The sequence below is a fragment of the Cydia amplana genome, chromosome 7 (genome assembly GCF_948474715.1).
Source record: "Cydia amplana chromosome 7, ilCydAmpl1.1, whole genome shotgun sequence".
Taxonomy (NCBI): domain Eukaryota; kingdom Metazoa; phylum Arthropoda; class Insecta; order Lepidoptera; family Tortricidae; genus Cydia; species Cydia amplana.
The window spans coordinates 9,900,741-9,924,997 of NC_086075.1; the positions used below are offsets into that span (position 1 = coordinate 9,900,741).

A 24,257-nucleotide genomic window follows, 5' to 3' on the forward strand; every position below is an offset into this window, starting at 1 on the left:
TTCTTCTTGATCGGACCGCGCTAGAGATCGGACGTTAGCCAAGCTCGTGCCTAATTCGCTACGTTCCTGAAGGCTTACACCTGAGGGATTATTCTGAAAGCTTATAGATTCTCACGTTGTTTAACCGTTTAGCTAAGTGTTTTATTCCAAGTGTTATTTTGATTTCTTATGTGCCATTAGAAGCTTACTTTTGTAAAATAAAGAAACTATGTGTTGTTTTGAAAAGATGTGTCCCGTCGAGTTTGTTGCCGGGTTAAATCTTCTCGGGTCAGAGGTGTAGGGTTGGAACCGGTTTAGTTTGACTTAAATAAAGATTTGAACGATTTCATGTGATCTTTTTATTTTTATTGAATTCCGATTCCATCGTAAGATGTTTAGTTATTTTTATTATTTAGTACTGAAATAATAGTAGGCACTAGTATGGTTAATGAGTCCGAATGTTTATTTCATGCGTAGGTAACATACCTACTATTTTGGCTGTGAAGTAATACATCTAGGTACTACCCCCACGCGCCCACCGCCATCGGGACCATCCGTCGCCGACATATATATATTTCGGGGATCTCGGAAACGGCTCTAACGATTTCGATGAAATTTGCTATATGGGGGTTTTTGGGGGCAAAAAATCGATCTAGCTAGGTCTTATCTCTGGGAAAACGCGCATTTTCGAGTTTTTTTATGTTTTCCGAGTGAAGCTCGGTTACCCAGATATTAATTATTTAAATATCATTGTAGGTAGGTAATTAGTGCTAGTATTAGGACAGTGAACCTCAAGAGGTTATATCATATTAATATTTAAAGTAGTTTCAACCTAACCTAATTGAATCTTTTAGAGATGCTCATTTATTATGCTGTCTGTTCTGTTAGGAGGTTGAGCTCTTACTCTGGCTTGTAAGCATTCGACTAGCTGTTATTGGCAGATGCTTCCTCTAATATTAATGGGCTCAACAGGTTCCAAGCTGCTTTGAACACTACTATTAGTGCAAAGCCAAATTATGCAGGGTTTGGTATTTTGAATACCATAAGTATTTAGTTTTGAGTGACCTTGCCTTACCTTATGATTTTAAGTTGCATCTCAAGGGTTACCACTTACCAGCAAGTCGGTACTACATATTTACGAATGCGGATTATACTTTAAATTACATATTTTAAAGTACTTTTTGTACACGTTAAACGTTTTTTCTCCATAACACTTGAAGAAAACAAAAATAAATTATTAGATCAATTCTAATTTTAGTTATTTTATCTGTCTCCGATATGATATTGATCTGTCCGTATAAAAAATGACATTTTTTCAAGCAAACATTCCACAGATAAAATAACTAAAATTCTAACACGCTTGTAGGTAAGTACTTCGTAGTCAGGTATAAGTTGACTTGATATTGATAAAAAGCTTTCGTACGTAGCATTTATTCTCGAAAAACAAGAGTTTTCAAATAAAGGTTATTATTTTTTCAATCTTTTGATTAAATTGTTACCTACTTTCGTAATGAACAGCCGAGTCGTTAGTATAATATTACTTTAAAAAATAATAAATGGTTCTAACAAACACATCCCTCGCAACGCATCCTCGCACATTTCTGGTCGAACCGCAGCCTCAAACAGTCTCTACATAATTTCATATTTTAAAGAAAATTAAACGACTGCTTAATTAATTGGTGAACTCGCTATTTAGAAAGATGATCATTAACATCATTAAATAACCAAAGACTGGACGGTTGACCGGTCCGACGCGTACTCGTTCGACGGGTCCAACTCCAACCGTTAAGATTCCTACACGACGCCTAAATATGTATGATGGCGGCCGAATGCAAATTAGCATGTTTCTAGGCGGAGCGATGTGACAAAGGTTGAAAGGTGATAACCAATTGACGGGAGAGAGTCTGTGAAATCTGAGTAAACTGAGGACCGGGGCAGAATTTATTTATGACCGAAAACTATTTTTCGTAGCTTCAGTCAAAATAGTTAACTTAAATATGTATAACCACTTCGGTTATAACTATAACGACAAGCTCATTGATGTCGTTATAAACAGTTTTCACTGCATGTATTAAGCTCCTAAAGCTTACTTTATAGAACCAAGGTAACTTCCAACATGTTGAACTTAAATGAAATATTGACACATAGGTAAACTATAAGTAGCTTAGACTTCAACAACCTCAAACTCAAATTATTCATGCTATAAAATCTTGTTCAGATCCGTTACATCAATTTATATCTGCATTATTTTGCGTTTATGCATCATGTTCCTATTCCGATATAAATATGTAGTACATTGGCCCAATTTTATTGACCTACTTAACACAGAAACAAGCATTACATCCGTTGTTGACTTCTATCACGATTGCAGGTTCCAAGATTTTGTGTGTTTAACGTTACCCGAGTTAATAATATATAAACATTTTTGTTCTTGGTTATGGTAAAAAAATACATAATAATAATAATAATACATAATACAAATGATGAATTCATAATGATGAATTAATATAATACCTACACTTAACTTTATTTATAAGGTCAACAGGGATAATTGCGCCAGTTAAATGTGCCCACAATCTTGTAATTATTATAAAAAAGCGCGTTTATCCCGACATACGCAATTTACCCGGCTGACCTTTTGTAAAATGTGTAAATTCAGCAGTTAACGGTGATTTACTATTGTCCGCTCATATTTCGCTACGCGCGAAGACTCGAATGTCAAGGCTAGCTATTCATAGTCGACGTGAATCATGCGCTGATAACTATAGTTCCACATGTTTGCACTATCTTTTATGACGTTTTTTACATTAAAATTAAAACTACCAGAAACAGAAGTACTTACATACCTACATACAAATCAATTGATCTTTTTGTGTTGCGAAATTGCAAACGGGTTGCAGTGCGTCTGTATCGGCCCTTAGACAACTTTCTCACAAGTGTCATCCAGTCGAATTTACCTCCCGGGCGATAAAGAGGGCCTCTATACTTATTATATGTACTTACAATACGCCAAAAGATTGTCCAATCTGCTAAGAGACTCGCCGAAATGGCATTTCTTAAAGTAAAAGCCACGTGCTCATTGCCTAGTTTAATCATTTAAAATAGATTCTTGTACTCCTAGTAATAAGGTTGAGTTTAGTCTGTGTTGGGTGAACAATAAATTAGTATAAGTGTCACGTTGAGTTAGTAAGACGGAGCAGGAAGCACGGATTCTGTCTGGATAATCGAATTCATTAGCGGCCTTTGTGCTGCAAATAGTGTGGAAGGGTTACCCTCACTAGTTTAATATTAAACGTACTGATGCTGTAATCTGTTCTACGTGGAGCAATTTAATTTATCAGACTGTATTAAACGTTATCAATAGCATCTTAAAAGGTCGAAGTATAAGATACAAAGTTATTGAACAAAATAAATAAATACATGAAATAAAACTGGATTTGATTAAACGCGTAATTAATAGTAATTAATTCACGATGATAAAAAAGTAGAAAAAAAAACTCCTATCAAGTAAAAAATAATTAACTACATTGCTTGCTAATTGTCAAGTTACAAAAAACTTTATTTTTATTACTGAAATATAATTATAAAAGTAAAAACTACGAAATCAATATAAATTGTATAAATAAAAAATAAAAAGCAAAAAGTGTATCGCGATCCTGCCAGGATTCGAACCTGGAATCTTCTGATCCGTAGTCAGACGCGTTATCCGTTGCGCCACAGGACCTGTTAGTAAACGGCGCAAAATTACGGTCTAGTACAACAAAGTGTTACGTCACCGCGACCATGATAACGAACGTGGGCACTCTAGTAGGCGAGTAAAATATTATAATAAACGCCTTTGTTGCCTCTAATTTTTGGTTGACAGCGATAACATGGTCGCGCTTATTTTGTCTATCTTGTCCATCACTTTGTAACTAGTGGCTCTCTGAGCTGTAGACCTCGTGATAAGCTTAAAGCAGCGGTCGGCAACCTTTTAGCACCCAAGGGCCACATAGTAGTTAACGAAGTTGACGCGGGCCGCACTTTGTTAATATTTATGACTAGACTAGCTAGACATTGACGTAAGTATGTCAATATTACATACAAAATAGACAGGGAGGCTCGTGGGCCGCAAGTGACAGGTTTCCTTTTAAAACTCTATCCTTATATACTGCTCCTTCACAATTCGAAATAGCTTCTCGTTGTTGAATTTCAAAAATGAATTTCTCTGTTTCGAAGTTCATGGCTGTGCAACTCAAACGTACAAACTTTTTGGTAATGGTTTGTCGGGGTATCCTTTTTGGCGGACATGGACATCCCCACTGTCTCCCGCTAACGGTACGATGAGTTTCTCACGCAACTAAAACTACGCTAAAGTACACAACAATTAAATAAACAATAATCCTTTTACGCTAGACAGAGATGAACACTAATAAAGTAATACAAAGGTTACAGGAACTTTAAAACAATAGTCGACCGTAGCGATCGCAGCTTGTGCATTAAACATAGTGCAACTTTATGGCTAGGCAATCGGGTCCGAGTTACTAGGCAATTACTATTATTTTCTTGCTTTACTATAAAAAATAATCTACGTAATATATTTTGAATTATTAATAAATTATTCTATATCTACATGCTAAATAATATTGTAATTTGTAGTGGACGGATACGTCGGCTACAAACTCATCGGCGGCTCGCCGCACCCTGAACCGCCAGTGCGTATAGACAAGTTGGCGGCCAGCCGCGAAGCGGGCCGCAGCTCTTCATTCAACCGCCGCGGTTGAAATTTTGTGGCGGTTAAGTGCGTACGATCACAAGCGGTTGCATATTAAATTGGAAAAGCGGCTGGCCGCGCGGCCAGCCGCCCCCGCGGTTAACCGCTAGTGCGTAAGGGGCCTCACAGGCCGCATGCGGCCCGCGGGCCGCCGGTTGCCGACCGCTGGCTTAAAGAATGTAAAAATATTTACTTTCGTTGAGTCATTCATTACATCACACCGAACTCACAATGGTCTTAAGTGCCATAGATCCTACTGGCGCTTAAGTCCTTTATGTAAATTTTTGCAATTTCAATATTTTCTAAAAAACTAAATATATTTTATAGATTAGGTTTTCTAAGTACCTCATCATTATTAGGTATTCTGTTCAGTGGAAAATATAAATACCGAATTGTAAGTTTATTAACATTAAGGCGTAAGTGTGAAACCTATACATCAAGTGAAAAGAATTCCAGCTTTTTAGTACCCTGGTGGCAGTAGCAAATCCTTCACATTGCTTAATCAACTTTTTATTTCCAACCAAAGTTTTGCTGAGCTCGAAAGTTTTAAATAAATTAGAACCATTTACTTATACAAAACCAAATAATGTTAGTTTCAAACTCTGTCAAAATCGATTAACATAATGAAAATAAAGTGTAGACTCTAGACATATGTATGTGTTAAGATTATCACTTAGGGTATGTTTTGGGCGCTAAGCATTAGCATTCAAAGCCTAAGTCTGCCTGATTTCTCTAACAGCGAATACGTGTGGAAACGCTAAAGACTGGACGTCGAAAGCGCTGCGCCTGCGCGTGACCCGCTTCGCTGTAACGGACTAGTAACCGTTGTACGCACACACTAGGGTTGGCAAACCGATTAAAGGGGCCCACTGATTACCAGTCCGCCGGACAATATCGGCCTGTCAGTTGTTCGGAGCTGTCAACTTTTTGTTCTAACTGACAGGCCGATATCGTCCGGCGGACTGGTAATCAGTGGGCCCCTTAACGACAAGCGAACCTGTTGGATACCTAGTATACCTTGATGAGTAAGTATTCTAATTATAAATGTTGAAAATAAGGTTGTAACTATAGGATTAACGAAAGAAAATCAAAGAAGCCGTCGATTTTACTAACATTGTTTGATTAATTCCCATTACATAAGAGTGAATTTGTTGGTTAATATTTTATTTAATTAACTGCTAAAGCTTCAAAAGCAGGTACTAAATTATTGCGCTAATATGGGTACCTACTTACCTAACGTCTGCTGAGCATTTTAAGTACACAGGTACCTAATCATGATTTTTTTCACCCTTACACTTTATAAGTTATAATGTATCAATATATGTACCTATTACCAGTTCAATTCATAATAAATATGATAATATCAGCGCGATCGTAAACCGGGAAGTGGGAGTAGATCCAGTTTCATTTAATTAATGTGATTTTAGATTGGCAAGAACTTGTAAAACTGCTTGTATTTAATTTAGTAGCACGTAAAAAGCCACAGGCCCCGTTTCTAGTAGCTAAAACAGTTATGTAAGACAAATAGTGGTAATTGAGAGTTAACGTTGAGGCAATAACTGGCCATAGATGGCATCGTTGTGTAAGGTGACCCCAGACTAAGTAAAGTGCTAATATCTTAGTGTAAGGCCTGAGTGGACGCTCGAAGCGGAGCGTTCGGCGGGGCGTGCAGCGTGGCGTCGGGCTCATAAGTGATTTGAGCAGCGTGCACTAAGGCCGCTCCTATACGCTTGCATTTGTTTAACATGCACGCCGCACGGCCCGCCCCGCTGCACGCCCAACTCGAGCGTCCACTCAGGCCTTACACTTAGACGTTCGTAAATTTGCAATTACGCTTCCATCTGCTAATAATGAGTATAGTGCTGATCTTTGAAGTTTGATCAACATTTATGAGAATTGGTTTAGAATTAAACACAACGTTAAAACCTTGAAATCAAAGCAATTCCACAGATAGACCAAGCAAAGTTGGCAGTGATTTAAATAGCCCAGACAGTAAAACTGTATTTTTAAACGTCATGATTTGAGAGATGGTTGTTGTTGTAGAGTCAGACCGAGAAAAGTCTGCAGCGATTTTGATAGCCCACGCAGTGCAAGTGTCATTTTAAACGTCAAACTTCTATGAATTTATGACGTGTAAATAACACTTGCACTGCGTGGGCTATCAAAATCGCTGCAGACTTTTCTTGGTCTAACTCTAGTTGTTATACATATATGTCAACCTTCTATCAAATCATGGCGTTTAAAAACAATACACTCCTTTTTTGGGGCAGTCGTGTAAAAATAACACTTTTACAGTCTGGGCCATCAAAATCGCTGCCAGTTTAGCTTGGTCTAACTCTGTTATTGATTATAATTATTATAAAACAATACTCGTTCCCCTCAAAAACAAAACAGGGTCAGTTATAGTACTATTTTTATTTCGACATTTCTAACACGGTAAGTATTATACTAAGTAGTAAAAACCCCTCAAGAAATATTAAGCATTTAGAGTAACTAAGTTGTACAAAAAGATCGAGTAACCCTCAATTTTGCGAAATACATTATAAGGCCAGTGGCTTTCCACAGCTAGTAAGGTCACTTGTGGTTTGGTTTGTCAAAAATCAAGATGGCGCAGAAAGCACCATGCAAAACGTTTTTTTTATACCTCCCTAGCATTACAGTATTTCTTCTATTTTTATGATTCATAGCTTTTGCCCGCAGCTTCGTACGCGCAGGAGAGTTTTTTTAAATTTCACCCCTTTAGGGGATGAATTTTGAAAAATCCTTTCTTAGTGGACCCCTAGACCTTATAAGGAACCTACTTGGCAATTTTGGACTTTCTAGTCCCAGCGGTTTGGGCTGCGCCTTGATTTAAGTCAGTCAGTCAGGTCTTTCACGTTTATATGTATAGATTTCACAGCATTTATAAACCAATGGCTTCGATTAAGTCCAGACATTTCGTTATTAAACCTTTGAATGTACTTACTCGGTTCGTATAGAAAAGGCCGCAGACGTCTGACCTTAGAGACGTTGAATTAAGTATTTCTTGGATGTTGATTATTAATAAACAAGTCAAAAGGTAACACTCGCAATCAAATACTAGCCAATCATTGCTTTTCTGCTAGAACATTTAAATAGCATATAAGTACTATTATCCATGGTTAATTTTCCCGAAAAGCTAAAGAGTCCCAAGCCAATACTCGTACTTAGTTTAATTAAGTATTCTTTTGGAAAATGAATCTGGCTTTATAAGTACATAGAGACTTTAATAATATAACCAATAGCAAAACCTTTAAAATATTGAAGGAGATTAAATTTTTGGGCGTTTTTTTTAATAAATACATATGAGAAATTATCTTGTAAAGCTATGGGAATAAGTAAGGATGAAAGAATTGTACCTACACTATAATGGCTCCTCTACACGATGGGCCAGCGCCGGTCACTCCAAGGGACGCATTTATGCGTTAGAGGGAGCAAGTGATATTGCTATCTCATTCTACCGCATGGCTGCGTCCCTTGGAGTGGCCGGCGCTGGCCCATCGTGTAGAGGAGCCATAAATCAGCGTAACTATGCCAAATTGTCCGCGGTTATAATGACCCAAGTTTTCTTGACTTGCTTCACATTATTGCAATCACGATGCTCAGAGATTGGCAGTTTACAAACTGCGATCTAGCAAGGAATTAGCTTTGTACGAGTAAACAGCTTGCAATTATTTATTTATTTATTTTATTTAGAAATTTAATTCAGGCAACAAGGCCCATATTACAAATACCTTACAGACTAACATACATATGTATTTTATAAACTTAAAACTAAACCCTAGTTATTTAGTCGATAAAACGGCGTGGCTCCGTTGCATCGGCTGCTCCTGTGTCGGATTCGGCAGTTTGCCCTGGAACCTCCGAAACACGACACCCTTCGGCCAGATTATGTCGATGCACATCAAATTTGCTTAAATACACGCAAAGCTGAATTTGAATCGTTTAGAACGGGATAAATCCCTCCGGCGGTTTCGCTGCGAACAGCCAACTAAGTTACACAAATAGTTGTCAGAAAAGAAAGAATTTGCTATAAAGAAAATATTTTTTATATTTTGTGTGCAATTGCTATCAAAATAAGAAGTAGGTACTTAAAAATAGATAAATAGTTAGATACAACATTTTGATAAAATCCAATACTTTTTCGGTCTAGACGGTGATCCAGTCGCCTGTTTGAATGGTGAATGAGTACACAAATATGTTTTTGTGATGGCTCCTCTACACGATGGGCCAACGCCGGCCACTCCAAGGGACGCAGCCATGCGGTAGAATGAGATAGCCATGTCACTTGCTCCCTCTAACGCATAAATGCGTCCCTTGGAGTGGCCGGCGTTGGCCCATCGTGTAGAGGAGCCTTGATAAGTTTCTAGGTAAGTTTTTATTCTATTTAATATTTTGTATTTATTATCATACAATCTTAACTTATTAATTAGCGTTACATAAATCTAGTTTCGTAAGATTGTTACAGTTATAGAAGTTTACAAACGCTCAAAACTATAATCTATTTGATAGGAGATTATAAATTATATATAAAGTTATCCACTAGAATTAAGCAGGGGCACGTGCGTAAGAAATGATAATAATTAAATAACAACACGTATAAAATATGTGTGATAAATGATGCCCATGTCAGCACATTATCTGTAACAACAACGTGCCTATTTAGCAACGTCAAAAAACTCAAAAACCACGAGACTGAAAGTACAAATACTTAAAACTATATAAAATGTCAGATACGTACACTGATACCTGAGAACTTGTGAGGCGAACTACCTAATAGCGCAGAAATTTAAATTAATCGAAGTGACATTATATCAATATTTTGACATATTTTTTTTTTTTATTAATTAACATTATCAACTAATTTGTAATTTAACGCTCGAATATTTATTTTCTTTTAATGCAAGCCGTTATTATCTATTATATTTTGATTTAATTTCATTTCTTTTTAATTTCAATTAATTTAATTTATTTATATTGGTAGCTAAATGACATTGTATAGTTTATAGAGCATAATACTAACAATATTTTATAAGGCATAGTCGTAAGTACTAACAAAAATGATCCCTGATGGTCCTGAAATAAATGAATTTATTTATTATTATTATAATCTTTATTTACTTATCTTCTTAGTTTAGGTTTTTTTACAATATGAATATAAAAGTAAAATAAAAAACACTTACAAAACAATAAAAAATACATATAAACATATTACAAAAAAACCTAACCTAGGGTGCCGCCAGCAGCGGGGCAAGGCTCAACTGGCTCAAGCTGCCGGTGGTCAGGGCTGCAGAGAGAGGAACCGGCGGACTATCCGCGCCGTGTCCAAGATCACCGCCTTCTGCATCTGACCCTTGATCCAACCACCTAGCGAGAGTCTCTCAAGATGTTGGTCGAGACTCTTCGCTATTAGACCGTCCGCTGAAACCACTATCGGGACAATGATCGTCGAATCAACATCCCACATGGCGGTTATCTCGTGAGCCAAGTCTAGGTACTTACTGGACTTGTACTTACTTATTATTATTATTATTATATATAATATGTATGCACATATGTAGTAGTTACCTTTACGTATGTTATAAAAGAATATGTCGATTTTTTAATGAAAAGAAAACAAAATGCGCTGTAATCGACTCTGTATCTGAGTCGTTACAAGTCATCGACCCAACTCTATCTGATGAGCTCGTTCAGCGAATCAGTACGATTTTATCTTACTCTACTTGTTTTATTTTTCGCCCCAATACAAATACAGTAAATTAAAATCTACTCTGAAGAAACAAATATATAATATAGTAACCAATGGAAACTTTAATGCTAATCTAATACCTTTAAATGAGCAATTCTTGCATATTTATTTATTTATTTACTTATTTATATATATATTTCGGTGATCTCGAAAACGGCTCTAACGATTTCGGTGAAATTTGGTATATGGGGGTTTTCGGGGGCGAAAAATCGATCTAGCTAGGTCTTATCTCTGGGAAAACGCAAATTTTTGAGTTTTTATTTATGTTTTTCGAGCAAAGCTCGGTCTCCCAGATATTATAGAGTAATTCAAGAGATGTTATTGATCAGTAATAGAATAGAAATATGCTACACTAGCTGTTGCCCGCGACTTCGTACGCGTGGATTTGTATATTCATAATCATATTCATATTCATATTTTATTGATAACGTTAATTACATGTTAGGAGTAAGTACATAAAATAAAATTACATTTCACTAAATGTAAACATACTTAACAACAAATAAAAGCAGAACAGAAATACATATGTCGTGTCGATCATAATTATAAACTTAAAACTAAAATAAATCCATGTTTCGTTAAATAATTTTAAATAGTTACATTAAGGCTTTCTAATAATCCATATTAAAATATCTAAATTAAAAATAACATTTTACAGTGAAAGTAATGTCCCATCATGGTCCCATCGAAACAGTGATTTAGACTTTCACATTGTGTGTATGGATCAATGACACCCTGTCGAAGAATTCGTCGATCGTGTAGCAGGCCATCTCCAATAACATTTTTTTAATCTTTCTAGTAAATGTGACATCACTAAGGACATCTCTGATTTCAGCAGGTAACGTGTTGAACAGTCTGACGCCTAAAACACCAAGGGATTTCTTAGCTTTAGCGGTAGTATGGGCCGGTACCAGAATGAGACTTACACCGCGCGTGCTTCTACCCGACTGCTGCTCACGGGTTTTATAAGAGCTTAGATTGCTTCTTACGTACTTACACGTACTTATTGTTACGTACTTATTTGTGGTTATAAATTCTACATTAGCTTAGAACATTATGCAGCAAAAGATAGCAGTAGGGACGGTTAATCATTTGTTAATTATTATACAACGCATGAGATTTGTCTTTCACAACCTGGCTACGAAGTTTCAAGCCCCTAACTGAATAAAATTGTTCTCGATATAATCTCTCTCTCAACCCCCAGAAGATTTTCAAGTCCACTATTTAATAAAACCTACTACCTAACTACCTATTTACGAAGTTTGAAGTTCCTAGCTTTAAATAAAATTTGAACCCTCTACCAACTCTCAACCCCTGTTTAAACTTTTAGGGGATGAATTTTTAAAAAAGCTGAAATTACTTTTCTTGTATTGTAATAATATGCCTTTATACAACGATTCAAGTCCCGCACTCAAGTAAATATTTGGGTTCCATACAAATTTTCGACCCCCTTCACCACCTTGGGGGATGAATTATCAAAGACTCTGAAATTAGTTTTCTTTTCTCTTAATAAAATATTTTTTAACGAAACTTCAAGTTCCTAGCTTTAAATAAAATTATAACCTATACAATCTTTCAACCCCTTTTTAACCCTGTTATGGGATGAATTTTTAAAAACGCTGAAATTAGTTTTCTTGTGTTCTAATAATATGGCTTTATACAAAGATTTAAGTCCCGCACTCTCAAAAATATTTGATCTCCATACAAACTTTCAACCCCTTTTTCACCTCCTCGGGGGATGAATTTTTAAAAACGCTGAATAGGTTTTTTTGTTTTTTTAATAAAATACCTTTTTACGAAGTTTCAAGTTCCTAGCTTTAAATAAAATTTGAACCCTATACAAACTTTTAACCCCTTTTAGACCCTTATAGGGGATGAATTTTTAAAAACGCTGAAATTACTTTTCTCGTATTCTAATAATATGTCAATATACAAAGATTCAAGTCCCGTACTTACAAAAAATGTTGACCTCCATACAAATTTTCAACCCCCTTTTCACCACCTTAAATGTTGAATTTTGAAAAACGCTGACAATAGTTTTCTTCTCTTTTAATGAAATAACTTTTTACGAAGTTACAAATTCGTAGCTTAAAATAAAGTTTAAACCCTATACAATCTTTTAACCCCTTTTTAACCATTTTAAGGGATGAATCTTTGAAAACGCTGAAATTACTTTTCTTGAGTTCTAATAATATGGCTTTATACAAAGACTCAAGTCCCGCACTCTCAATAATATTTGATCTCCGTACAAACTTTCAACCCCTTTTTCACCACCTCGGGGGATGAATTTTTAAAAACGCTGAAATTAGTTTTCTTATTTTTTAATTTAATACCTTTTTGCAAAGTTTCAAGGTCCTAGCTTAAAATAAAATTTGCACCCCAAGACAAAGATCATCCCCTTTTTTACCCCCTTAGGGGTTGAATTTCCTAAAACGTCGCAATTACTTTATTTTGTAATCGGCTATTATGCCTGTCTAAGAAGTTTCAAAGCATTTGTAATGGATTCAAACTTTCAACCCCTTTTTAACCCTGTTAGGGGATGAAGTTTCAAAAACGCTGAAATTACTTTTCCTGTCTTATAATAATATACCCATATGCAAAGTTTCAAGTCCCACACTCACAAAAATATTTGATCTCCATACAAATATTCAACCCCTTTTTCACCACCTTGGAGGATGAATTTTCGAAAACGCTGAAATTAGTTTTCTTATTTTTTTATATAATATATTTGCACAAAGTTTCAAATTCCTAGCTTAAAATAAATCTTGAACCCCATACAACCTTTCATCCCCCTTTTAACCCTTTTAAGGGATGAATTTTTAAAAACGCTGAAATTACTTTTCTTGAGTTCTAATAATATGGCTTTATACAAAGACTCAAGTCCCGCACCCTCAATAATATTTGATCTCCGTACAAACTTTCAACCCCTTTTTCACCACCTCGGGGGATGAATTTTTAAAAACGCTGAAATTAGTTTTCTTGTTTTTTAATTTAATATCTTTTTGCAAAGTTTCAAGGTCCTAGCTTAAAATAAAATTTGCACCCCGAGACAAAGTTTCATCCCCTTTTTTACCCCCTTAGGGGTTGAATTTCCTAAAACGTCGCAATTACTTTGTTTTGTAATCGGCTATTATGCCTTTCTAAGAAATTTCAACGCATTTGTAATGGATTCAAACTTTCAACCCCTTTTTAACCCTGTTAGGGGATGAATTTTCAAAAACGCTGAAATTACTTTTCCTGTCTTATAATAATATACCCATATACAAAGTTTCAAGTCCCACACTCACAAAAATATTTGATCTCCATACAAACTTTCAACCCCTTTTTCACCACCTTGGGGGATGAATTTTCGAAAACGCTGAAATTAGTTTTCTTGTTTTTTAATATAATATATTTTTACAAAGTTTCAAATTCCTAGCTTAAACTAAAACTTGAACCCCATACAACCTTTCATCCCCTTTTTAACCCCCTTAGGGGTTGAATTTTTCAAAATCGCTTCTTATCTCTTGTACACTTTACAAATGCAACCTCGTGTCCAAATTTCAACTTTCTAGCTTTTGTAGTTTCGGCTCTGCGTTGATGAATCAGTCAGTCAGTCAGTCAGTCAGTCAGTCAGTCAGTCAGGACACTTGCATTTATATATATAGACATTTATATATATAGATTACATTTTATATCTACTTACATTTAACTTTAGTTTTAATGTTATAATTACTATAGTTTGTTTAGAATTGATAACATGTATTTTCTTATGATAATGAAGATTACTTACTTACTCCTATTTTTGAGACTTAATAATAGAGAGATTTTGCTTAAGTTTTTTGTTATTTTAAGTTAATTGTTAAATTTAAAAAAACTGTTTTATTTTAACATTTGAAATGTATACTAGGTATGTGGAGAGTTATAACACTTATCTATAATTTATAAATTGGAAAATCCGATAGCGATACTTATGGTTTAATGTCTGTGTAAACTAATATTAGTTAATTTCAAGAAATATCATACATCGACCTTCACAGATGTGGCTCTAGTGTGTTTAGTGCATGCAACCGCATACGTGAATTACGCCCCTATTAGCTACACGTCTCAACCAAATTACCCGTCATAGATTACTGACAGTAAATGCAGTTTCTCATAAAATTATTCAGTAGTACCGTAAAATGGGGTGAGTAGGGTCAAAACTGAAATTCAAACCTCGATAACATTTTGTTTTTACATATGAAAACTGAATGGTGTATATAATAAGTGTGTTGTATTTTAGTTTTTATTTTATTTTGGGTAGTTCCATTTCATAACTTTGACGATAAAGAGGAAAACCCACCTCACCCCGTAGTGCCTCGTATTTGGGGTGAGAGGGGTTTTCACACAAAGGTGATTTTGGAAGATTGTTGGATCGATTTTTTTTTATTATGCGTATTACTATAGCTCAATTTTAAATTGGAATACATTATTTTTGTAGCAGTAGCCTTAAAATCCCTTCTCACCCCCCTCTCAAACCTTCTCTCCCCATTCATAACCCACCTCTCCCCGCGAAACCTACTCACCCCGTTTTACGGTACCTTACGCTAAAGCGCATAAATATGGACCCTTGTATGAACAAGAATTGTGTCCACAAGGCATGAAGCTAGGAGTAATTAACAAGCATGCTCGATCCACTCGGCCGATCGCCAGCAAGTTTCTTTGACGAGAATTCTGAGGTAGAAAATTAGCAAACTGAGGGGCTACCGCGAACCACGTACGACGTGTTGCATCTCTGTCGCACTTGTAATTTCGTACGTAAGTGTGACAGGGAGGCAACACGTCGAACGTGGTTCGCGGTAGGCCTTCTGTAGCGGTGACTTCGTGTAATAAGGTACGGAGTTAACGAGTTGAAGGCGATGGTTCAGGGAACTTTGATAACGTAAGTTAGCTTTAGATTAGCTTAAAGGGGTTGTATAAATTGTAAAATGAGATATCATATCAAACATCTAAACAAACTAACCCGTGTTCATTGGTCTTGAGTGCGTAAGGGGTTATGACATGTATATTGTAAAAGTTTCATTTATGTTTGCACTTTACTCCATGAAATAGTATAGTGTTTAAGAAATAAGGTTGAATAAGTTACTATGAGTAAGGACGTGGGTTGATAAGCCACGATCTCACTGTCTAGGGAAGAAAAAACAGTTTATAAACAGTTAATTTCAATGTTAACTTGTTAAGGCGTATGCTCGTATGGGTATTGTACTCAGGTAGTTTTTGAATGAATTACAAAAATACAAAACAACAAACAATAGACCTTGAATTAGCTACCTTGAAAGGGCCTTGGTTAAGGGCTGAGACACAATTATTATTAGGACGTAAATAATATGATTACATGGAATGGCCGGCAGCCGAGCTTTAAATTACGTGTCGAAATGGAATAATGGAACGCGACCAAATCTCTGTCCATGGGTATAAACATTTGAGCATTAGCAAATTGATGTTATAAATATTTATAAGAAGGGATCTCATAGAAACGTCTTTAGACATCTAAACATGGTTCTATGAATACAGTTTTAAATTGATATTGGCATGTTCTAATGAGTCAACGATATTATGTAGGTATATTATTTCAATGGTATTGAAATTATCATATTTATTCAATAATAGAATGGTCAAATAGCGATTTCCGGCATTCCATTGGGTCTGTGACTGATGTATTCAATTAAAATTGTTTCGAAAGGGTTTGGATAAAACTCAAACATTCGTGGTTTGACTAGGTATTTAAGTTCAAATATTTTTTCGATGTTTGAAACAAGGATTGCGGTTGAATAGACGACAGTAAACAGCGACGGTTTTATTTCAATATTTACCTAAAAAGCTATCATTTTTATGGTCATACACCATGTTTATGTACATACTCGTATAATTGTTAGGGTACATATTTCCTGTGACTTATTTTTCAATACGAAATACACCGTCAAGATTATTTACCCTTTTTCTAATGCTAATAAATCCAGGTACCTAATTAAGTATAGTTCGGCTGATCGCAGATTAACGTGGTAATTTTTACTCCTTTCAATATTTCCTTGAATTTGTAATAAAATAATATCTACCAGCTTAAAATGAAAACAAGTCTCATAACAGGTACAGGTACCTACTCAAAGGGCAATGTCTGTTGCGTTTCCTAGAACAGTGTGATAATGCAGATTTTACATAAATGGAGATAAAAGGGGTGCACTCAACCGCGTCGTGAGTGGCCGGGTAGGGGAGGAGGGGGGAAACCGGTCCTGCCTCATCACGAGATGCTCCCTGCTGGCGGATTCCACAAAAACTGTAAGGAAACGTTAGCTTTGACGCGTGTTTTTGTTTCTGACTGGATGAGATTGAGAAATGAGTACGGTAGTTTAGTAATTTCAATTAGTATGAATCTAGCGCTTCAGGTACTTACCTAACAGTTTTCTGTTGTAACAAATGTAATTAGATACGTATCGTTCTTTTAAAAACCGACCAAAATGATGCCTTTTGTCAAACGTCACACATTGTAATTATTGTTCTAAAGGAATTCTTAAATTGAAGAAATATTGTTGTTTTGTAAGTCTTACATAGGTACTACTTAACTTTAAGTCACAAGGAAACGCACAACTTGACATGTATGGCAAGGCGCATAATTTGCATTCAGTATTGAATCGAGCACATTTAGCTTTCAAATAATAGCTTAACTGGCCAGGTAGTAAAGTTGATTTTAAGCTGTGCCGACGATTCACGATTTCAATATAAAGGCTGTTCTTGTTTGCCTTCAGCCAGTTCAGCCTGCAGTTGTATACGATGATAATAATTTAATATTATTATTTTGCTTTCCGAAATTGTATGTAGTCAACTTGTGCCAATTTGTAAAATAAAATATTTTTATACGATACCTACATATCTTAAAGGGATAAAAAATTCAAATAGTGACCTAAAATATATTCTTTTTCTAGCAATAATGTAAAGAACGCCCCAGGAATCGAGTATTTTTGATAACAAAAAAATTAATAATAAGGAAACAACGCGTTGATGTCTTCGCTTCAAGAGCGTTTTTTCCGATGCTCTACGTGTCCATTTAAACCGGTGTCGCTCTAACACCTTATACGTCCTGTCAAACTAAGCATACAGTTATATTAAAACGACCAGGTTCTTAAGGGTTGGGAACTTTTTATGAATCGTATACCCAACCTTAGTCCGGTTACAACGGTCCGGTACACGGAAATGTTGTAAAGCGCGCATAAAAATCATACCGGAAGAAAGTTGCGTACGAAAGCGGTCCCGAGAGATCGGAATTTTGGCCGAACACGTATTACTGACACAGAGGCGCACCCACCTGCCCACCACACCACACCTGAACCAAAAGTGTGTCAACAACTGACTCTTCGAACTCGGATCAGGAACTTTCACATCACCTTAAGTAAGTTTTAAAGGGAGTTGAGAAACGTTTTAGAATTCTTACCGTTTTGTGAGCAGGTCCGTAAAATCCGTAACACTATCAGGGGTTTGAGGTGAACGTACTAGCACAGTAACACTACACTACACGGAGGCACTGTCACATGATCGCCGCCGGCGCGCGAGACGGCCAGGTCAGCACTGAGCGAGGCTTTCTTCGAGGCGTACGCGCAGGTAAGACGGTACACGCACACAGGTAAGACTCGTTTGTGTTAGTTGAGTAGTTGCTCCGTTCATTTGGATATATTATTAATCTTCTATCTCCGTTTTTTTAAGATAAGATTTTTTCTAACCTCAAAAGTAGTGGTAATTAACTTTTTCTTCCGAAATGCAAAAAAGAAACACCCCTCCCCCTAATTAACATTTTTCACTAAACTGTACAACCATGGTTAAAAAAATATGACATATCGTAAAAGTAAAGCTTAGTAAAAGACTTTCAATAAACACTATAGCCAACATGATCGGATAAGATGTAGGTATGTTACTTAATTACAGTTCTCGCAAAAAGTTTTGCTCATCTTTGTTAAATGATGTACAAGTAAGTGAGTGAAAAAATGTTTAAGACGAAACTAGACGACTGCCCCGAAACCGCCTTTCCATTCCATACAAACGTACATAGTCCCCATTTTCCTCTATGGATATTAACATTTTTTTTAAGTGGTAAGTACATATTGCTGGGTGAGAATACGTTTGTGCCATACGCCACTTACATTGGTTTACAGGAGAGCGAAAAGAAGCAAAAAAAAAATTTCTCGAAAAATTTAACATTTAGGAAATATTGAACTTATTTATCATTTAGGCACATATGTTTACTATTTATAGTACTATACAAATATTCTGAATATAGTGGTAATCATGAAATAAAAGCACTTTTATTATTGCCATATCCGTTTTTGATGAGTAAATGTTAAACGTAAAATGTATGATATGACACAAAAGTTTTGGATACTTATGTCACACTTTTGTGATAATTTTCTATTAACAGAGTGTAATTATCCTATAGTAAAATGCGGATATGGCACAACATTTTTGAAAAATATGTTTTTCCAAAAACCGATTAGTGTCAATTATAGCATATTTTTTGTTATTTTAGAAATCATTAAAAAACGATTTTGCTCAAAAATGGATATGGCACAAACGTATTCTCAGCCGGCGATATGTATATAAATTTATTAATTACCTACCTAACATTATTTAAAATATTTTAACACAATTAGATGTATATCGACCATAGCTACGAGTATGCCCCTTCGTTTGATTTTTATTCAATTTTTTAATTAAGGTCAACCGAGGTAAATGCGCCTTTTGTGGTAAATGCGTCATTTGAATATATCTTCGAAACGCAACATATTATAACTATTATAGCCGTCTGCATTAAAAGTTCAGTGACCAGTGACCATACTTCAAACAGAGAGGATTGCAATAGTTCGAAAATGTTCCATTTAGAAGAAATCTTTAAAAGACACATTTACCTCAAGTGACGAATTTACCTCGGTTAACCTTATTATGAGAGTTAAGACCATTTAGAAATTTGTATGGAAACAGTGTTGGCCGAAACGTTAATGCAATTGAAAATGTTGGCCATTAACCATTATAAATTGAACCGTAAACTGTAATCGTCCGTTATGGTTTAAGGTTCAATTTATAATGGTTAATGGCCAACATTTTCAATTGCATTAACGCTTCGGCCAACACTGCATGGAAATCGTTTTTCACTGCTAACAAGTAAAAATCGCAAAAAGTCAAACGAAGGGGCATAATGTTAATGTACAAAGAGGAAAATGAGGACTACGTTTGTATGGAGGAGCTATTGTCCTTTTCTCTTAACTAGATGTTATAAAATATTCTTTCATATTTATTTACAAACGACAACGCTTCCCCGCTCCACCACTACACGCCCACTCCCATAGCGACATCACTCACACATGCGCGGCGTAGACGCGTGCTACATGATAATAAAGAGTCCTCCCATTGCACACTTATACATCTATAGATTATAATTATTAATAAATACGAAAGTACCTAATCTGTCCATCTGTCTTGTATGTTCATGGTAAAACAACTGAATGAACAGAAGGAATGGTCACACCAGTCATTTTACGGGCCGGAAGTAGTTTGAGTTAAAAAAAAAAACATATTTTTTTCCTAGTTACTTATTTCCGGGTAGAATGTTTGTAGGATTCCTTGGTATATTATCTGGGTACTGGGTATACCCAGAGGGGTAACGCCGCCAGTGTAATGTGGTCCATGCCGCAGGCTGACCTGTTCGATGGGGTATTCTTTTTATGATTGTGGTTTTTATAGGTAAGTTTTAGTTCAAATTTTTATTCTATTTAATTTTTTATTGTAATTGAAGGGTACACGGAAAGAACATGTCTAGTACACTTTTTTGGAAAATGAGATTTTAATCTCAAAATGTAGAGCTGTCAATTAACTATTAGTTACAGCTTCTGTTACCTCTGTAATTATAAATAAAACTATACTCTTTTTCTCACTCTAAAAACACCTATACACGAAAATAGTATGGTTAATTAAATACATCGTTCCTTTCAAACTGCTATAACTCAAAATGTTGTCAGAGTGACTAGACATGTTCTTTCCGTGTACCCTTCAATTCAAGTTTGAATTGTAATTTAATTTTTTAGTTGTAGTTCATCTGGGAATATCTTTTAAATTATATTTAAAAGAATTTGGCTATATATTATGGTTTGCAAGAAAGCTGAAATACACCTCCGCGGAGACTGGCAGCTCAGAACTCATATACCTATAAAAAAGTTAGTGTATCGTCTTTTGTTTTTTGGCTTGTCAAACCTCACTTATTCATTTACCACAAAGAAGATTAAACATCTTATTTTATAAACTGGAGTTTTTACTCATATATACCCGTTTGACCCGTAAACAATTATAATTTAATGTTATACGCAACCGTATCTATCCTGGGCCTTGTTTGAGGTATTTGTAGGGGGTGTCATTCTGAATCCCTAACAACGTTTGTCCTAAAGTCACTTGCTCTAACTGGTTTGTCCTAATGGGCACATGCCATAACGATCAATTGTCATAACGATTATTTTCCATAATGTAAGGTTCTGAAAAATGGTTATGTTTTAGAACTTGCTGCCACAAAAGTGGGTTAGGTTAGGGTTCAACTGCGACCCTCGCAAAAAAGAAAATATCCATAATAGCATTAGGATAAGTAATCAATATTAGAATAACCAAAATTAGGGTTTTTAGTGTTAGGACAACTGATCATTATGACAAACAATATTAGGGAATGCATCGATAGGAGAAAAGACTTTAGGGATTTAGATATAGATCCATTTGTAGGAAGGAAAGAAAAGACAAATGCCGTATCCCACGCTGATGGAACCGGAGGCTCCAGTAATGCATAAAGATGCACTAGGAATATTGAACGCATGCAAAATGTATCAGTTTGTCCTCTTACAGATGAACTAATTAAAATTCTTAGAAATCCTACTCGTATTATTTCAGTTCCCACTGTCTATTTTTAGGGTTCCGTACCTCAAAAGGAAAAAACGGAACCCTAATAGGATCACTCGCGTGTCTGTCCGTCCGTCTGTCACAGCCTATTTTCTCCGAAACTACTGGACCAATTAAGTTGAAATTTGGCACACATATGTAAGTTTGTGACCCAAAGATGGACGTGTAACGTAAATCCCACCAAAAACATTTTCATTTAAAATGTTGCCAAGACGAAACCATAAGGCTCGCACTGACAAAAAGTTATCAGATCTCTTGTAGAGCCAAGCTTCTAACTCTACAAGCCCTAACTCCACAAACTCTACACCTTAGTCAAAATATGTGGCTTGATCGTTTCGCTACTGTCACATGGACGTAAGGTGAAAAATGTATTCACTATTCATTATTTTTTATAATACAATAGTTCTTGGAGTAACGAAAAGGCCAAGCCACATATTTTGACTAAGGTGTAGAGTTTGTGAAGTTAGGGCTTGTAGAGTTAGAAGCTTGGCTCTACAAGAGATCTGTACGGATATGATGGTCGTTCTTGTCTACGTGACAGCGTGATAAAACGGTGTCCGTCACTTTCTTACCCACGGTGTTAAACAGTGACAGTTATTTTATCACGTGGATAAAGATGGATAAAGCTATCCATAATAGGCTGGCTGATAACTTTTTGTCAGTGCGAGCCTTATGGTTTCGTCTTGGCAACATTTTACATGAAAATGTTTTTGGTGGGATTTCACTTCTTTTTGTAAGTTGCTTCCATCCCCTAATTTAAAGTGTTGCGCGTGTGATTTAAGGACCTACTATTAAAAATCCTGAAATACGTACCTCGGGGCATCTTTTATACAATCTGTTTTTTACTGATTCCCCATACAAACTTCAACCCTCTTTTTCCCCTAACGCCCTTTTTCACCCCCTTTTCACCCTTACGGGATGATTTTGGGGTTGAAACCTACTCTATGCCATTCCCCATTACAAAAACTATCTACATACCAAATTTCAACTAAATCGGTTCGGCGGTTATTGATTTCCCATACAAAATTCCACCCCCCTTTTCCCCCCCTTAGGGGCAAAAAATTTCAAGTTTTTGAATTTTTTTGTTGTTTGTGTACTAATACTATCTTACATACCAAATTTCAGCTTCCTAGGACTTCAGGAAGTACCCTAGAGGTTTTGATGATCAACAGTGAGTGAGTGAGTCAGTGACGAAATCGGGTTTTTTTAGATATGAATAAAATCTTAAGTATAAGAGCTATGCAATTGAAATTGTTTATGCTTAATAAGTCCACTATTGACATCATATCCCGAGAATTTTGTTTATCTGGTATAATCCAAACCCAAGTTATGAGGGTTCAAAAAAACGACGAAGCGCTTCGAGAAAAGGTAGGTAGTGCCCTTGCGCTTCGCTTTGCTCGTCTTGGCGGGGGCACTACCGTGCCCCCAGATAAATGAATTTTAAATATGGAGGCCATTTTTGGGGGTTAATGAGAAAATTAAAAAATAAAGTTTTTCAAACTATATCGTGTTACATATCAAATGAAAGAGCTCATTGTAAGAATCTCAAATATATTTTTTTTATAATTTTAGGATATATAGTTTAGCAGTTATTCAAGAACATAGGCAAAACATTACCATTCCCCCCCTCCCCCCTTATCTCCGAAACTACTGGGTCTAAAATTTTGAATAAAATACACAAAATAGTTCGTTACCTATAAATGACAGGAAAACCTATTAGAAATGTGCACTCAAGCGTGAGTCGGACTTAATGTACCCTTGGAACGCAGGTCCGACTCGGACTTGGCCGGTTTTTTTTATCTAGTTTTAACTCGTGGATCCATTGGTATTTACTTCTCACCGAGATAGTAAGTGGTATAATGTATTTTCTTGATAACTACAGAGACAAGACAAGACAATCTTTAATGTTACTTTAATGCAAGTGTAACGGAGGCGCATCAAAACTGCGAGTAATACAATATCAAACCAAGGTAACATTTTAAAAGTTTTAATGGTAACACAACGTTTTGTGATGCAGCGAGCTGTTGAAGAACATAGTCGAATAGTGCAAGGACCGTTGTCGGAGGCTCAAGAATGTGGAACTTTCCCCACACAGGCTTATGACGTCACTCGTCCCCGGTGAGTAAGCCGGAATCGGGGTTAGTCAGGTAGGTCTAGTCGGTCAGTTAACAGGTGACATTGATAGAAGACTTATTTTATTTAAGAATAAGTGGAATTTCTTTGGTTTAAGAGAGGGTGTAAAGCCAGGAAATTACCTACCTGATGACAGTGACAACATTACAATTCTAACGTAATGGTTAAAAGGCAAAATACATATATTGTTACTAACTATATTGACTACGTTGAGTTGTGGTCGTTATGGAGTAGGAACTAGGTAATTGTATTCAAAAGCTACCGATATTTCGTACATATGTTCCGACTTCCGAGAAACTGATCGGATAACCTCTGGTTTGGAAACCGCATGCATGCCTAACGCTAGCACTAGTAGCGCTCTTATATTAAATACGTGCTCTAAGATCGCTACTACATAAAGTACAGCCGATGCCCTAACATAAGTATCCACTTTGCTATACAGCTAGTATATCGACGTTGGTACTTAGATTGAGGCACTTACTGATACATTAAATATTTACGAGGCCTTACAGAAGGATTACATTACGATGAAAATACAAAAAATAGTACCTAATATTATACTCGGGTCATGACTACTAAAATGATGTAGAATAATATTTCAGGACAAAAATCTATATCGATATCAGAGCTGATATCGAACCCCTTTGTAGACTTTGTATAGTAATAGAGGATTTTCATTTTCAATGACCA

General features: G+C 35.9%; 1 protein-coding gene and 1 non-coding gene across 3 annotated transcripts in view; both read right to left on the reverse strand.

The window, feature by feature from the left end:
• The window catches only part of LOC134649523 (sushi, von Willebrand factor type A, EGF and pentraxin domain-containing protein 1), a 118,226-nt gene extending 100,135 nt beyond the window's left edge, over positions 1-18,091 (reverse strand). The window contains exon 1 of one of the 2 annotated variants that reach the window (XM_063504284.1): positions 17,944-18,091. The gene's annotated coding sequence lies outside the window, so the exon portion shown is untranslated. The remainder of the gene's footprint in view (positions 1-17,943) is intronic. The other variant, XM_063504283.1, reaches the window with a different exon arrangement.
• On the reverse strand, positions 3,631-3,703 carry Trnar-acg (transfer RNA arginine (anticodon ACG)). The gene has a single exon. It is a non-coding gene; the product is annotated as a tRNA-Arg (tRNA).
• Positions 18,092-24,257: the final 6,166 nt, after the last annotated feature.